At 53.6% G+C, this 16,083-nt stretch overlaps 7 non-coding genes across 7 annotated transcripts; all 7 read right to left on the bottom strand.

Annotated features, from left to right (window-relative positions):
* Positions 1-1,086: 1,086 nt before the first annotated feature.
* LOC138394974 (5S ribosomal RNA) lies at positions 1,087-1,205 on the bottom strand. Its single transcript, XR_011235477.1, has one exon. It is a non-coding gene; the product is annotated as a 5S ribosomal RNA (ribosomal RNA).
* A 3,466-nt stretch (positions 1,206-4,671) lies between these two features.
* Positions 4,672-4,790, bottom strand: LOC138394826 (5S ribosomal RNA). The gene has a single exon (XR_011235352.1). It is a non-coding gene; the product is annotated as a 5S ribosomal RNA (ribosomal RNA).
* A 1,085-nt stretch (positions 4,791-5,875) lies between these two features.
* On the bottom strand, positions 5,876-5,994 carry LOC138394973 (5S ribosomal RNA). The gene has a single exon (XR_011235476.1). It is a non-coding gene; the product is annotated as a 5S ribosomal RNA (ribosomal RNA).
* A 3,466-nt stretch (positions 5,995-9,460) lies between these two features.
* LOC138394885 (5S ribosomal RNA) lies at positions 9,461-9,579 on the bottom strand. The gene has a single exon (XR_011235409.1). It is a non-coding gene; the product is annotated as a 5S ribosomal RNA (ribosomal RNA).
* Positions 9,580-10,664: 1,085 nt separating this feature from the next.
* LOC138394972 (5S ribosomal RNA) lies at positions 10,665-10,783 on the bottom strand. Its single transcript, XR_011235475.1, has one exon. It is a non-coding gene; the product is annotated as a 5S ribosomal RNA (ribosomal RNA).
* A 3,464-nt stretch (positions 10,784-14,247) lies between these two features.
* Positions 14,248-14,366, bottom strand: LOC138394825 (5S ribosomal RNA). Its single transcript, XR_011235351.1, has one exon. It is a non-coding gene; the product is annotated as a 5S ribosomal RNA (ribosomal RNA).
* Positions 14,367-15,451: 1,085 nt separating this feature from the next.
* LOC138394971 (5S ribosomal RNA) lies at positions 15,452-15,570 on the bottom strand. The gene has a single exon (XR_011235474.1). It is a non-coding gene; the product is annotated as a 5S ribosomal RNA (ribosomal RNA).
* Between the last annotated feature and the right edge of the window lie 513 nt (positions 15,571-16,083).

Here is a 16,083-nt window from a genome sequence, read left to right as displayed (position 1 = left end):
GACGGCGGCCGCCCCCGGACGCCTCAAGAGGCCGAGCTGCTGCTACGCGTCCCTCCCTGCCCAGTCCGGTCCCTCCCGCCGCCCTGGCCCTTCGCTAGACCACCTGTCCGTATCCGGGGCAGGCGGAGACTGACGGGTCTCGCGCGCATCCCCCCTCCCCCACCCAAACCGCGGACGCACCACCGTCCCGCAGCCCAAGGAGCAGCCCCACGGGCAAGCGCGCAGGGACAGACTTCCACGCGTGGGGACGGAGGGCCAGAGCCGGAGAGTGCGCGCGAGAGGGCCCTCCGCCGCCCCACGCGAGGGCACGGTGGAGAGGGGCCTTTGGGGCAGGGCCAGGACAAGGAGGCAGGGCCGTGTGCGCGGCTGGTCCTTCACCCCGAGGTCCTGAAGACGTGCAGTGTCCCCCCCCACCCCGCCACCCCACTCCGTCTGGGGAGGACTGTTCTGCCTCGATTTCCCCTCAGGGCCTGCATGTGGCAGCAGCACCCGCGTGGGGGTGGGGGGCCCAGAGCCGGCTGTCCTGTTGCTCGGTGGGGCGGGGTTTGGGGGTGGGGCGTTTGGGTTTGGGTGCGTGTGCTCCGTGTGCTGTTGTGTGTCCTCTCTGCCCGGGCGGCCGGCCACTTGCCCTGTGCGGTGCGCCGGTGTGTCTCTCGGGAGCCCCGGCCCGAGGCCCGGGTGTGCGGCAGAGAGGAAGTCCACGGTGGGCTGGGGGTCCGGGGGCCCAGGGGACGGTTTGCGGCCGTGGACTGTCCCGCGCCGGGTGTAGGGATTGTCCCGGGGGGGCCGGGGGGTGGAGACCCAGCAGCACTTAGGGATCCCGCCGCCCGGCCCGGTGTGGGCCCAGGGCTGGGGCTCCGCTGCTGGGCGGAACGGAACGGCTGGGATGCTCCGCCGCTGCCGCCGCCTGGCGGTGGTGCTGCAGCCGGGGAGAGGAGAGGAAGCCTCCGGCGGGCGCAGCGGGCGGCGACCGGGGCCAAGGGCGGGCGCGGAGGGCGGAGGGCCGAGGGCGGAGGGACCGGCCCACCCCCAGCCCCACCCCCCGACCCCCGACAGGCCGGCGGGCGGGACAAAAGAAGAGGCAAAAGCCTACAGCACCCGGTATTCCCAGGCGGTCTCCCATCCAAGTACTAACCAGGCCCGACCCTGCTTAGCTTCCGAGATCAGACGAGATCGGGCGCGTTCAGGGTGGTATGGCCGTAGACGACCGTGGCCGTCCCCGGACGCCTCAAGAGGCCGAGCTGCTGCCACGGGGCCCTCCCGGCCCAGCGCCCCCTCCCAACCCCCGCCGCCCCCCCCCCCTCCCGCGCAGTCCTGCAGCCCACTAGCCTTCAAAGCCTTGCTCAGTAGCTGCTACACGCACATCAAAGACTCAATACTTTTCCACAAACACATACACCAATGACAACAAAAATCAAAGACTCAAGATGACATCCATTGAAAGCACGGAGGACACAAACGGAGGACAGCGTGTGACTTAGCAGATTCTACACACTGCAGGAGCTGACATGAAGGCCCAGGGAAATATTCCAAAGGAGTGTGCCATGGCTCAGAGCTCCTCGGCATGAGCAGACTGGCTTCGGCTGACAGCAGCTCTTAGATTTTCACAGTGGAGCCAGAACAGTAGAAAGTTCCTTCCTCGCCTTTCCTACTTCATGCAGTACTAAGTAGTCCACGGTTATATGGTGAATGGATACGGTTATTCTGTGGGATCATGCAAAGAAGAAATGCTGTTGGTGTCTTTGAGAACTGGGAATTTGGGGGTGAGAGAAAGAAGTGAAATCGATAAAGTAGCGTAAAAAAACTCTCAGTCTCAGATTGAATTTGGATTATCAGTGGACACTCAATGTGTTTTTCTTTAATTTTTTTTTTTTTTATCCCCATGGAGGGTGCTGAGAAGTAGGTGCAAACTGAACAGTAGTGCATTTCACCAGCATCTAGATCGTGGTCTCCACAAACCATTGTTATTAAATGGTCCGAAGCCTTACCGGAGACACAGGCTGACTTCAAGTCCGGGGCAGGAAATGGACGCTTCTTCTGCCGGGAAGCGTGGATGCTCTGATATCCAACAGAACGAGGGTCATGTCAAAAGACACAGGAACCAGAATGAGTAGACTCCCGTCTGCCAAACACAGGACGGTTTGATCACCAGTAAGTATAATAATTGCAAGATATTGAAGCACATTAAATGTGTTTAAATCCACGACTAAACCCCTAACAATGCAAAAATAACTCGGGTCCCCCACTGTGGAGAGCGGGAGGAAACAAAGTGAAATGGTGACAACCGGGACTGCCCCCAACTGGTTGGGATGTATGGACACTCTTTCCAAAGACCTCTCAACCGAGCACAATGTATGTACTGTATTTGGACTGGATTCCAAGAAACTGAAATGAGTGTATGTGTGTCAGGGAAACGCAAACATTGAGGACTTGCTGTTCTCTCCAATACGGTTAGATTCTTAGATGGAATAATGTGGCTGCGGTTACATTTAAAAAGGAAAGAAAGCCTCTACCTTTGATAGAAACATATTGACTTTTTGTCGATGGAGGGATATCGTTAAGGGGATCATGAACTTAAGGTAGGAGGGGTATAAAAGAAACAAGATCTGACCAAGGGTTGATGATTTCTTGAGTCAGGGTAGTGAGTAGGTATTATATATTCTTTCTGTTTTTGTTTATATTTCAAATTTTCCATAACAAAAAGTTTCCAAAGATACCATAAACACGGTACAAAACAAGTTGCAAACAGGACAAGGGATCTGTAGCGCATACAATTGGCAAAATATCACTGCTACAGAATATCTATGTGTAATAGGCTTAATACGCGTTTGACACTGTATCCTCATTATTAATCAAGGAAACACAAAATAAAAAATGAAGCAAGATGTAGTTCCAAACTCACCAGATTGAGGAAACTTAAAACACTGATCACTGTGTTGGCTGGGAGGAGAACTCTTAACACGCACACTGCTGATATGGGAGGTGAAATTATAGAACCATTTGGAAAACAATGTAGCATAAATGGATATGAATGAACACTGGCATAATTTAGGAACAAGCATATTCTCTGAGTAGCACGTACCAGAGAGAAGATAGGGCACACGTGACCAGGAAACATCCAGAGTAATACTCACGGGAGCCCCGTGTACATGGACCTAGTCAAAGATCGGATAAAGATACTTTGATTGACTCGTGCAGTGCCATTCTATAGAAGTGCTGATGAACTGCAGCTTCCTGTGTAAGCAAGGCGTATTCCCCAAACAGAAGGTTTCCCCTGGAACACAAGTTAGCCAGAATGAATCCAGAATGGCTCCACATGTGTTATATAAACTGTGAAATTAACAAACTACCTCAATGAGATAGTCATGGAACAGAGAGCAAAAGCTTTAAAAGGAAAAGCCAGCAAAATGATGAGAGTCGAGATGGGATTTGTTTGGGAGAAGTGTTTTTTCGGTTCCATGCCTTCGGAAAAAGATACACAGCGGCTTCCGACATATGAATAAACTCCCATTTTTATAAGGCGAGTGGTAGAGAGTTTTGGTACAGTTAATTGGGTCTAATAGAATAAAACTAATAATTGCTATTATTGCTCTTTAACATATCCATTTCCCAAATTAAAAGAAAGAGAGAAAGAAACAGATTGTAAATTTCTAGTTATAAACCCTGTTTAAATTGCACTATTTATTAATTTGGGGGAAATGATTAGTTTGGGGACTCCGTGTCCATCTATCTAGGAATATAGTAGAGCCTCTCCATGGATTTGGGCCGTCATTGACGTTGTTACTAAGTTTTCCATCTAAGTTGGCACCTTTGTCCCGTAGGTGCTATGTAGATTTTCTGTGACTTTGCATGTTATCCTTTTTACAAATTGCCTTCAACATTGTGTATTTGCTAGGAAATAAGAAATATTGAAACTATCGATTGAATGTTGATTTCAGATAGAGCTATCTTGCTGGACTCACTTAGGATTTCGACAGGTCTCCCATGCATACTGGCAAACATTCTATTTTGAGAACCGTAGGAGGTGAGGAAAATGAAGAAGGTGATTTTCCTTTCCCGTATATTGTTAGTGTCTTCCCCTGTTTGAGTATATTTTTAGAGCGTCGCTTGCAGTATTGAACAGAAGAATTTCATATCAACACCCTGTTCTTGCTCGTGACTTTCCAAAGAATGTTTTTACTTCTTAATCCTTAAGAATATTTTCTAAAGATTTAGACTTTTGAAAAGTGTTTCTAGGTGTCTTCTCATCTGGATTCTTAAATTCCTTTCCCGTGAACGAATAGCCAACTGTTTAGATTCCATGCTTCTGCATATATGGATATGATCGAATTTTTCCTTTCCTAGGGTAACGTGGTCATGTACTTGGACAACTTTAGAATTTGTCCTGAATTCAGAGCCGGTCCGTCAGCAGTTCCGGAGGCCCGGACCTGGGGCAGGTGTCTGAGGGCCGACAGCCTCGGGGACTGAGCCTCCACATCTCAAATCTGACCCTCTCTCCAGGGGCCACGGGGCAGGATCCGGGCCTGCCGGGGCGGGGTGGGGGTGGGCGGGGGCGGGAGCCAGGACGGGCGTGGAGGGCGAAGGGCCCCCCCCTTTCCCAGCCGAGGTGGGCGGAGGAGCCCCCCCTTCCCAGCCCAGGGCGGGCGGGACAGAAAAAGAGGCAAAGCAAAAAGCCTACAGCACCCGGTATTCCCAGGCGGTCTCCCATCCAAGTACTAACCGGGCCCGACCCTGCTTAGCTTCCGAGATCAGACGAGATCGGGCGCGTTCAGGGTGGTATGGCCGTAGACGACGGCGGCCGCCCCCGGACGCCTCAAGAGGCCGAGCTGCTGCTACGCGTCCCTCCCTGCCCAGTCCGGTCCCTCCCGCCGCCCTGGCCCTTCGCTAGACCACCTGTCCGTATCCGGGGCAGGCGGAGACTGACGGGTCTCGCGCGCATCCCCCCTCCCCCACCCAAACCGCGGACGCACCACCGTCCCGCAGCCCAAGGAGCAGCCCCACGGGCAAGCGCGCAGGGACAGACTTCCACGCGTGGGGACGGAGGGCCAGAGCCGGAGAGTGCGCGCGAGAGGGCCCTCCGCCGCCCCACGCGAGGGCACGGTGGAGAGGGGCCTTTGGGGCAGGGCCAGGACAAGGAGGCAGGGCCGTGTGCGCGGCTGGTCCTTCACCCCGAGGTCCTGAAGACGTGCAGTGTCCCCCCCACCCCGCCACCCCACTCCGTCTGGGGAGGACTGTTCTGCCTCGATTTCCCCTCAGGGCCTGCATGTGGCAGCAGCACCCGCGTGGGGGTGGGGGGCCCAGAGCCGGCTGTCCTGTTGCTCGGTGGGGCGGGGTTTGGGGGTGGGGCGTCTGGGTTTGGGTGCGTGTGCTCCGTGTGCTGTTGTGTGTCCTCTCTGCCCGGGCGGCCGGCCACTTGCCCTGTGCGGTGCGCCGGTGTGTCTCTCGGGAGCCCCGGCCCGAGGCCCGGGTGTGCGGCAGAGAGGAAGTCCACGGTGGGCTGGGGGTCCGGGGGCCCAGGGGACGGTTTGCGGCCGTGGACTGTCCCGCGCCGGGTGTAGGGATTGTCCCGGGGGGGCCGGGGGGTGGAGACCCAGCAGCACTTAGGGATCCCGCCGCCCGGCCCGGTGTGGGCCCAGGGCTGGGGCTCCGCTGCTGGGCGGAACGGAACGGCTGGGATGCTCCGCCGCTGCCGCCGCCTGGCGGTGGTGCTGCAGCCGGGGAGAGGAGAGGAAGCCTCCGGCGGGCGCAGCGGGCGGCGACCGGGGCCAAGGGCGGGCGCGGAGGGCGGAGGGCCGAGGGCGGAGGGACCGGCCCACCCCCAGCCCCACCCCCCGACCCCCGACAGGCCGGCGGGCGGGACAAAAGAAGAGGCAAAAGCCTACAGCACCCGGTATTCCCAGGCGGTCTCCCATCCAAGTACTAACCAGGCCCGACCCTGCTTAGCTTCCGAGATCAGACGAGATCGGGCGCGTTCAGGGTGGTATGGCCGTAGACGACCGTGGCCGTCCCCGGACGCCTCAAGAGGCCGAGCTGCTGCCACGGGGCCCTCCCGGCCCAGCGCCCCCTCCCAACCCCCGCCGCCCCCCCCCTCCCGCGCAGTCCTGCAGCCCACTAGCCTTCAAAGCCTTGCTCAGTAGCTGCTACACGCACATCAAAGACTCAATACTTTTCCACAAACACATACACCAATGACAACAAAAATCAAAGACTCAAGATGACATCCATTGAAAGCACGGAGGACACAAACGGAGGACAGCGTGTGACTTAGCAGATTCTACACACTGCAGGAGCTGACATGAAGGCCCAGGGAAATATTCCAAAGGAGTGTGCCATGGCTCAGAGCTCCTCGGCATGAGCAGACTGGCTTCGGCTGACAGCAGCTCTTAGATTTTCACAGTGGAGCCAGAACAGTAAAAAGTTCCTTCCTCGCCTTTCCTACTTCATGCAGTACTAAGTAGTCCACGGTTATATGGTGAATGGATACGATTATTCTGTGGGATCATGCAAAGAAGAAATGCTGTTGGTGTCTTTGAGAACTGGGAATTTGGGGGTGAGAGAAAGAAGTGAAATCGATAAAGTAGCGTAAAAAAACTCTCAGTCTCAGATTGAATTTGGATTATCAGTGGACACTCAATGTGTTTTTCTTTAATTTTTTTTTTTTTTTATCCCCATGGAGGGTGCTGAGAAGTAGGTGCAAACTGAACAGTAGTGCATTTCACCAGCATCTAGATCGTGGTCTCCACAAACCATTGTTATTAAATGGTCCGAAGCCTTACCGGAGACACAGGCTGACTTCAAGTCCGGGGCAGGAAATGGACGCTTCTTCTGCCGGGAAGCGTGGATGCTCTGATATCCAACAGAACGAGGGTCATGTCAAAAGACACAGGAACCAGAATGAGTAGACTCCCGTCTGCCAAACACAGGACGGTTTGATCACCAGTAAGTATAATAATTGCAAGATATTGAAGCACATTAAATGTGTTTAAATCCACGACTAAACCCCTAACAATGCAAAAATAACTCGGATCCCCCACTGTGGAGAGCGGGAGGAAACAAAGTGAAATGGTGACAACCGGGACTGCCCCCAACTGGTTGGGATGTATGGACACTCTTTCCAAAGACCTCTCAACCGAGCACAATGTATGTACTGTATTTGGACTGGATTCCAAGAAACTGAAATGAGTGTATGTGTCTCAGGGAAACGCAAACCTTGAGGACTTGCTGTTCTCTCCAATACGGTTAGATTCTTAGATGGAATAATGTGGCTGCGGTTACATTTAAAAAGGAAAGAAAGCCTCTACCTTTGATAGAAACATATTGACTTTTTGTCGATGGAGGGATATCGTTAAGGGGATCATGAACTTAAGGTAGGAGGGGTATAAAAGAAACAAGATCTGACCAAGGGTTGATGATTTCTTGAGTCAGGGTAGTGAGTAGGTATTATAGTATTCTTTCTGTTTTTGTTTATATTTCAAATTTTCCATAACAAAAAGTTTCCAAAGATACCATAAACACGGTACAAAACAAGTTGCAAACAGGACAAGGGATCTGTAGCGCATACAATTGGCAAAATATCACTGCTACAGAATATCTATGTGTAATAGGCTTAATACGCGTTTGACACTGTATCCTCATTATTAATCAAGGAAACACAAAATAAAAAATGAAGCAAGATGTAGTTCCAAACTCACCAGATTGAGGAAACTTAAAACACTGATCACTGTGTTGGCTGGGAGGAGAACTCTTAACACGCACACTGCTGATATGGGAGGTGAAATTATAGAACCATTTGGAAAACAATGTAGCATAAATGGATATGAATGAACACTGGCATAATTTAGGAACAAGCATATTCTCTGAGTAGCACGTACCAGAGAGAAGATAGGGCACACGTGACCAGGAAACATCCAGAGTAATACTCACGGGAGCCCCGTGTACATGGACCTAGTCAAAGATCGGATAAAGATACTTTGATTGACTCGTGCAGTGCCATTCTATAGAAGTGCTGATGAACTGCAGCTTCCTGTGTAAGCAAGGCGTATTCCCCAAACAGAAGGTTTCCCCTGGAACACAAGTTAGCCAGAATGAATCCAGAATGGCTCCACATGTGTTATATAAACTGTGAAATTAACAAACTACCTCAATGAGATAGTCATGGAACAGAGAGCAAAAGCTTTAAAAGGAAAAGCCAGCAAAATGATGAGAGTCGAGATGGGATTTGTTTGGGAGAAGTGTTTTTTCGGTTCCATGCCTTCGGAAAAAGATACACAGCGGCTTCCGACATATGAATAAACTCCCATTTTTATAAGGCGAGTGGTAGAGAGTTTTGGTACAGTTAATTGGGTCTAATAGAATAAAACTAATAATTGCTATTATTGCTCTTTAACATATCCATTTCCCAAATTAAAAGAAAGAGAGAAAGAAACAGATTGTAAATTTCTAGTTATAAACCCTGTTTAAATTGCACTATTTATTAATTTGGGGGAAATGATTAGTTTGGGGACTCCGTGTCCATCTATCTAGGAATATAGTAGAGCCTCTCCATGGATTTGGGCCGTCATTGACGTTGTTACTAAGTTTTCCATCTAAGTTGGCACCTTTGTCCCGTAGGTGCTATGTAGATTTTCTGTGACTTTGCATGTTATCCTTTTTACAAATTGCCTTCAACATTGTGTATTTGCTAGGAAATAAGAAATATTGAAACTATCGATTGAATGTTGATTTCAGATAGAGCTATCTTGCTGGACTCACTTAGGATTTCGACAGGTCTCCCATGCATACTGGCAAACATTCTATTTTGAGAACCGTAGGAGGTGAGGAAAATGAAGAAGGTGATTTTCCTTTCCCGTATATTGTTAGTGTCTTCCCCTGTTTGAGTATATTTTTAGAGCGTCGCTTGCAGTATTGAACAGAAGAATTTCATATCAACACCCTGTTCTTGCTCGTGACTTTCCAAAGAATGTTTTTACTTCTTAATCCTTAAGAATATTTTCTAAAGATTTAGACTTTTGAAAAGTGTTTCTAGGTGTCTTCTCATCTGGATTCTTAAATTCCTTTCCCGTGAACGAATAGCCAACTGTTTAGATTCCATGCTTCTGCATATATGGATATGATCGAATTTTTCCTTTCCTAGGGTAACGTGGTCATGTACTTGGACAACTTTAGAATTTGTCCTGAATTCAGAGCCGGTCCGTCAGCAGTTCCGGAGGCCCGGACCTGGGGCAGGTGTCTGAGGGCCGACAGCCTCGGGGACTGAGCCTCCACATCTCAAATCTGACCCTCTCTCCAGGGGCCACGGGGCAGGATCCGGGCCTGCCGGGGCGGGGTGGGGGTGGGCGGGGGCGGGAGCCAGGACGGGCGTGGAGGGCGAAGGGCCCCCCCCTTTCCCAGCCGAGGTGGGCGGAGGAGCCCCCCCTTCCCAGCCCAGGGCGGGCGGGACAGAAAAAGAGGCAAAGCAAAAAGCCTACAGCACCCGGTATTCCCAGGCGGTCTCCCATCCAAGTACTAACCGGGCCCGACCCTGCTTAGCTTCCGAGATCAGACGAGATCGGGCGCGTTCAGGGTGGTATGGCGGTAGACGACGGCGGCCGCCCCCGGACGCCTCAAGAGGCCGAGCTGCTGCTACGCGTCCCTCCCTGCCCAGTCCGGTCCCTCCCGCCGCCCTGGCCCTTCGCTAGACCACCTGTCCGTATCCGGGGCAGGCGGAGACTGACGGGTCTCGCGCGCATCCCCCCTCCCCCACCCAAACCGCGGACGCACCACCGTCCCGCAGCCCAAGGAGCAGCCCCACGGGCAAGCGCGCAGGGACAGACTTCCACGCGTGGGGACGGAGGGCCAGAGCCGGAGAGTGCGCGCGAGAGGGCCCTCCGCCGCCCCACGCGAGGGCACGGTGGAGAGGGGCCTTTGGGGCAGGGCCAGGACAAGGAGGCAGGGCCGTGTGCGCGGCTGGTCCTTCACCCCGAGGTCCTGAAGACGTGCAGTGTCCCCCCCACCCCGCCACCCCACTCCGTCTGGGGAGGACTGTTCTGCCTCGATTTCCCCTCAGGGCCTGCATGTGGCAGCAGCACCCGCGTGGGGGTGGGGGGCCCAGAGCCGGCTGTCCTGTTGCTCGGTGGGGCGGGGTTTGGGGGTGGGGCGTCTGGGTTTGGGTGCGTGTGCTCCGTGTGCTGTTGTGTGTCCTCTCTGCCCGGGCGGCCGGCCACTTGCCCTGTGCGGTGCGCCGGTGTGTCTCTCGGGAGCCCCGGCCCGAGGCCCGGGTGTGCGGCAGAGAGGAAGTCCACGGTGGGCTGGGGGTCCGGGGGCCCAGGGGACGGTTTGCGGCCGTGGACTGTCCCGCGCCGGGTGTAGGGATTGTCCCGGGGGGGCCGGGGGGCGGAGACCCAGCAGCACTTAGGGATCCCGCCGCCCGGCCCGGTGTGGGCCCAGGGCTGGGGCTCCGCTGCTGGGCGGAACGGAACGGCTGGGATGCTCCGCCGCTGCCGCCGCCTGGCGGTGGTGCTGCAGCCGGGGAGAGGAGAGGAAGCCTCCGGCGGGCGCAGCGGGCGGCGACCGGGGCCAAGGGCGGGCGCGGAGGGCGGAGGGCCGAGGGCGGAGGGACCGGCCCACCCCCAGCCCCACCCCCCGACCCCCGACAGGCCGGCGGGCGGGACAAAAGAAGAGGCAAAAGCCTACAGCACCCGGTATTCCCAGGCGGTCTCCCATCCAAGTACTAACCAGGCCCGACCCTGCTTAGCTTCCGAGATCAGACGAGATCGGGCGCGTTCAGGGTGGTATGGCCGTAGACGACCGTGGCCGTCCCCGGACGCCTCAAGAGGCCGAGCTGCTGCCACGGGGCCCTCCCGGCCCAGCGCCCCCTCCCAACCCCCGCCGCCCCCCCCCCTCCCGCGCAGTCCTGCAGCCCACTAGCCTTCAAAGCCTTGCTCAGTAGCTGCTACACGCACATCAAAGACTCAATACTTTTCCACAAACACATACACCAATGACAACAAAAATCAAAGACTCAAGATGACATCCATTGAAAGCACGGAGGACACAAACGGAGGACAGCGTGTGACTTAGCAGATTCTACACACTGCAGGAGCTGACATGAAGGCCCAGGGAAATATTCCAAAGGAGTGTGCCATGGCTCAGAGCTCCTCGGCATGAGCAGACTGGCTTCGGCTGACAGCAGCTCTTAGATTTTCACAGTGGAGCCAGAACAGTAGAAAGTTCCTTCCTCGCCTTTCCTACTTCATGCAGTACTAAGTAGTCCACGGTTATATGGTGAATGGATACGGTTATTCTGTGGGATCATGCAAAGAAGAAATGCTGTTGGTGTCTTTGAGAACTGGGAATTTGGGGGTGAGAGAAAGAAGTGAAATCGATAAAGTAGCGTAAAAAAACTCTCAGTCTCAGATTGAATTTGGATTATCAGTGGACACTCAATGTGTTTTTCTTTAATTTTTTTTTTTTTATCCCCATGGAGGGTGCTGAGAAGTAGGTGCAAACTGAACAGTAGTGCATTTCACCAGCATCTAGATCGTGGTCTCCACAAACCATTGTTATTAAATGGTCCGAAGCCTTACCGGAGACACAGGCTGACTTCAAGTCCGGGGCAGGAAATGGACGCTTCTTCTGCCGGGAAGCGTGGATGCTCTGATATCCAACAGAACGAGGGTCATGTCAAAAGACACAGGAACCAGAATGAGTAGACTCCCGTCTGCCAAACACAGGACGGTTTGATCACCAGTAAGTATAATAATTGCAAGATATTGAAGCACATTAAATGTGTTTAAATCCACGACTAAACCCCTAACAATGCAAAAATAACTCGGGTCCCCCACTGTGGAGAGCGGGAGGAAACAAAGTGAAATGGTGACAACCGGGACTGCCCCCAACTGGTTGGGATGTATGGACACTCTTTCCAAAGACCTCTCAACCGAGCACAATGTATGTACTGTATTTGGACTGGATTCCAAGAAACTGAAATGAGTGTATGTGTGTCAGGGAAACGCAAACATTGAGGACTTGCTGTTCTCTCCAATACGGTTAGATTCTTAGATGGAATAATGTGGCTGCGGTTACATTTAAAAAGGAAAGAAAGCCTCTACCTTTGATAGAAACATATTGACTTTTTGTCGATGGAGGGATATCGTTAAGGGGATCATGAACTTAAGGTAGGAGGGGTATAAAAGAAACAAGATCTGACCAAGGGTTGATGATTTCTTGAGTCAGGGTAGTGAGTAGGTATTATATATTCTTTCTGTTTTTGTTTATATTTCAAATTTTCCATAACAAAAAGTTTCCAAAGATACCATAAACACGGTACAAAACAAGTTGCAAACAGGACAAGGGATCTGTAGCGCATACAATTGGCAAAATATCACTGCTACAGAATATCTATGTGTAATAGGCTTAATACGCGTTTGACACTGTATCCTCATTATTAATCAAGGAAACACAAAATAAAAAATGAAGCAAGATGTAGTTCCAAACTCACCAGATTGAGGAAACTTAAAACACTGATCACTGTGTTGGCTGGGAGGAGAACTCTTAACACGCACACTGCTGATATGGGAGGTGAAATTATAGAACCATTTGGAAAACAATGTAGCATAAATGGATATGAATGAACACTGGCATAATTTAGGAACAAGCATATTCTCTGAGTAGCACGTACCAGAGAGAAGATAGGGCACACGTGACCAGGAAACATCCAGAGTAATACTCACGGGAGCCCCGTGTACATGGACCTAGTCAAAGATCGGATAAAGATACTTTGATTGACTCGTGCAGTGCCATTCTATAGAAGTGCTGATGAACTGCAGCTTCCTGTGTAAGCAAGGCGTATTCCCCAAACAGAAGGTTTCCCCTGGAACACAAGTTAGCCAGAATGAATCCAGAATGGCTCCACATGTGTTATATAAACTGTGAAATTAACAAACTACCTCAATGAGATAGTCATGGAACAGAGAGCAAAAGCTTTAAAAGGAAAAGCCAGCAAAATGATGAGAGTCGAGATGGGATTTGTTTGGGAGAAGTGTTTTTTCGGTTCCATGCCTTCGGAAAAAGATACACAGCGGCTTCCGACATATGAATAAACTCCCATTTTTATAAGGCGAGTGGTAGAGAGTTTTGGTACAGTTAATTGGGTCTAATAGAATAAAACTAATAATTGCTATTATTGCTCTTTAACATATCCATTTCCCAAATTAAAAGAAAGAGAGAAAGAAACAGATTGTAAATTTCTAGTTATAAACCCTGTTTAAATTGCACTATTTATTAATTTGGGGGAAATGATTAGTTTGGGGACTCCGTGTCCATCTATCTAGGAATATAGTAGAGCCTCTCCATGGATTTGGGCCGTCATTGACGTTGTTACTAAGTTTTCCATCTAAGTTGGCACCTTTGTCCCGTAGGTGCTATGTAGATTTTCTGTGACTTTGCATGTTATCCTTTTTACAAATTGCCTTCAACATTGTGTATTTGCTAGGAAATAAGAAATATTGAAACTATCGATTGAATGTTGATTTCAGATAGAGCTATCTTGCTGGACTCACTTAGGATTTCGACAGGTCTCCCATGCATACTGGCAAACATTCTATTTTGAGAACCGTAGGAGGTGAGGAAAATGAAGAAGGTGATTTTCCTTTCCCGTATATTGTTAGTGTCTTCCCCTGTTTGAGTATATTTTTAGAGCGTCGCTTGCAGTATTGAACAGAAGAATTTCATATCAACACCCTGTTCTTGCTCGTGACTTTCCAAAGAATGTTTTTACTTCTTAATCCTTAAGAATATTTTCTAAAGATTTAGACTTTTGAAAAGTGTTTCTAGGTGTCTTCTCATCTGGATTCTTAAATTCCTTTCCCGTGAACGAATAGCCAACTGTTTAGATTCCATGCTTCTGCATATATGGATATGATCGAATTTTTCCTTTCCTAGGGTAACGTGGTCATGTACTTGGACAACTTTAGAATTTGTCCTGAATTCAGAGCCGGTCCGTCAGCAGTTCCGGAGGCCCGGACCTGGGGCAGGTGTCTGAGGGCCGACAGCCTCGGGGACTGAGCCTCCACATCTCAAATCTGACCCTCTCTCCAGGGGCCACGGGGCAGGATCCGGGCCTGCCGGGGCGGGGTGGGGGTGGGCGGGGGCGGGAGCCAGGACGGGCGTGGAGGGCGAAGGGCCCCCCCCTTTCCCAGCCGAGGTGGGCGGAGGAGCCCCCCCTTCCCAGCCCAGGGCGGGCGGGACAGAAAAAGAGGCAAAGCAAAAAGCCTACAGCACCCGGTATTCCCAGGCGGTCTCCCATCCAAGTACTAACCGGGCCCGACCCTGCTTAGCTTCCGAGATCAGACGAGATCGGGCGCGTTCAGGGTGGTATGGCCGTAGACGACGGCGGCCGCCCCCGGACGCCTCAAGAGGCCGAGCTGCTGCTACGCGTCCCTCCCTGCCCAGTCCGGTCCCTCCCGCCGCCCTGGCCCTTCGCTAGACCACCTGTCCGTATCCGGGGCAGGCGGAGACTGACGGGTCTCGCGCGCATCCCCCCTCCCCCACCCAAACCGCGGACGCACCACCGTCCCGCAGCCCAAGGAGCAGCCCCACGGGCAAGCGCGCAGGGACAGACTTCCACGCGTGGGGACGGAGGGCCAGAGCCGGAGAGTGCGCGCGAGAGGGCCCTCCGCCGCCCCACGCGAGGGCACGGTGGAGAGGGGCCTTTGGGGCAGGGCCAGGACAAGGAGGCAGGGCCGTGTGCGCGGCTGGTCCTTCACCCCGAGGTCCTGAAGACGTGCAGTGTCCCCCCCACCCCGCCACCCCACTCCGTCTGGGGAGGACTGTTCTGCCTCGATTTCCCCTCAGGGCCTGCATGTGGCAGCAGCACCCGCGTGGGGGTGGGGGGCCCAGAGCCGGCTGTCCTGTTGCTCGGTGGGGCGGGGTTTGGGGGTGGGGCGTCTGGGTTTGGGTGCGTGTGCTCCGTGTGCTGTTGTGTGTCCTCTCTGCCCGGGCGGCCGGCCACTTGCCCTGTGCGGTGCGCCGGTGTGTCTCTCGGGAGCCCCGGCCCGAGGCCCGGGTGTGCGGCAGAGAGGAAGTCCACGGTGGGCTGGGGGTCCGGGGGCCCAGGGGACGGTTTGCGGCCGTGGACTGTCCCGCGCCGGGTGTAGGGATTGTCCCGGGGGGGCCGGGGGGTGGAGACCCAGCAGCACTTAGGGATCCCGCCGCCCGGCCCGGTGTGGGCCCAGGGCTGGGGCTCCGCTGCTGGGCGGAACGGAACGGCTGGGATGCTCCGCCGCTGCCGCCGCCTGGCGGTGGTGCTGCAGCCGGGGAGAGGAGAGGAAGCCTCCGGCGGGCGCAGCGGGCGGCGACCGGGGCCAAGGGCGGGCGCGGAGGGCGGAGGGCCGAGGGCGGAGGGACCGGCCCACCCCCAGCCCCACCCCCCGACCCCCGACAGGCCGGCGGGCGGGACAAAAGAAGAGGCAAAAGCCTACAGCACCCGGTATTCCCAGGCGGTCTCCCATCCAAGTACTAACCAGGCCCGACCCTGCTTAGCTTCCGAGATCAGACGAGATCGGGCGCGTTCAGGGTGGTATGGCCGTAGACGACCGTGGCCGTCCCCGGACGCCTCAAGAGGCCGAGCTGCTGCCACGGGGCCCTCCCGGCCCAGCGCCCCCTCCCAACCCCCGCCGCCCCCCCCCCTCCCGCGCAGTCCTGCAGCCCACTAGCCTTCAAAGCCTTGCTCAGTAGCTGCTACACGCACATCAAAGACTCAATACTTTTCCACAAACACATACACCAATGACAACAAAAATCAAAGACTCAAGATGACATCCATTGAAAGCACGGAGGACACAAACGGAGGACAGCGTGTGACTTAGCAGATTCTACACACTGCAGGAGCTGACATGAAGGCCCAGGGAAATATTCCAAAGGAGTGTGCCATGGCTCAGAGCTCCTCGGCATGAGCAGACTGGCTTCGGCTGACAGCAGCTCTTAGATTTTCACAGTGGAGCCAGAACAGTAGAAAGTTCCTTCCTCGCCTTTCCTACTTCATGCAGTACTAAGTAGTCCACGGTTATATGGTGAATGGATACGGTTATTCTGTGGGATCATGCA

Source organism: Eulemur rufifrons, chromosome 14 (assembly GCF_041146395.1).
Source record: "Eulemur rufifrons isolate Redbay chromosome 14, OSU_ERuf_1, whole genome shotgun sequence".
Taxonomy (NCBI): Eukaryota; Metazoa; Chordata; class Mammalia; order Primates; family Lemuridae; genus Eulemur; species Eulemur rufifrons.
The sequence above is the reverse complement of the archived record's forward strand: the minus strand, read 5'-3'. Positions and strand labels throughout refer to the sequence as shown.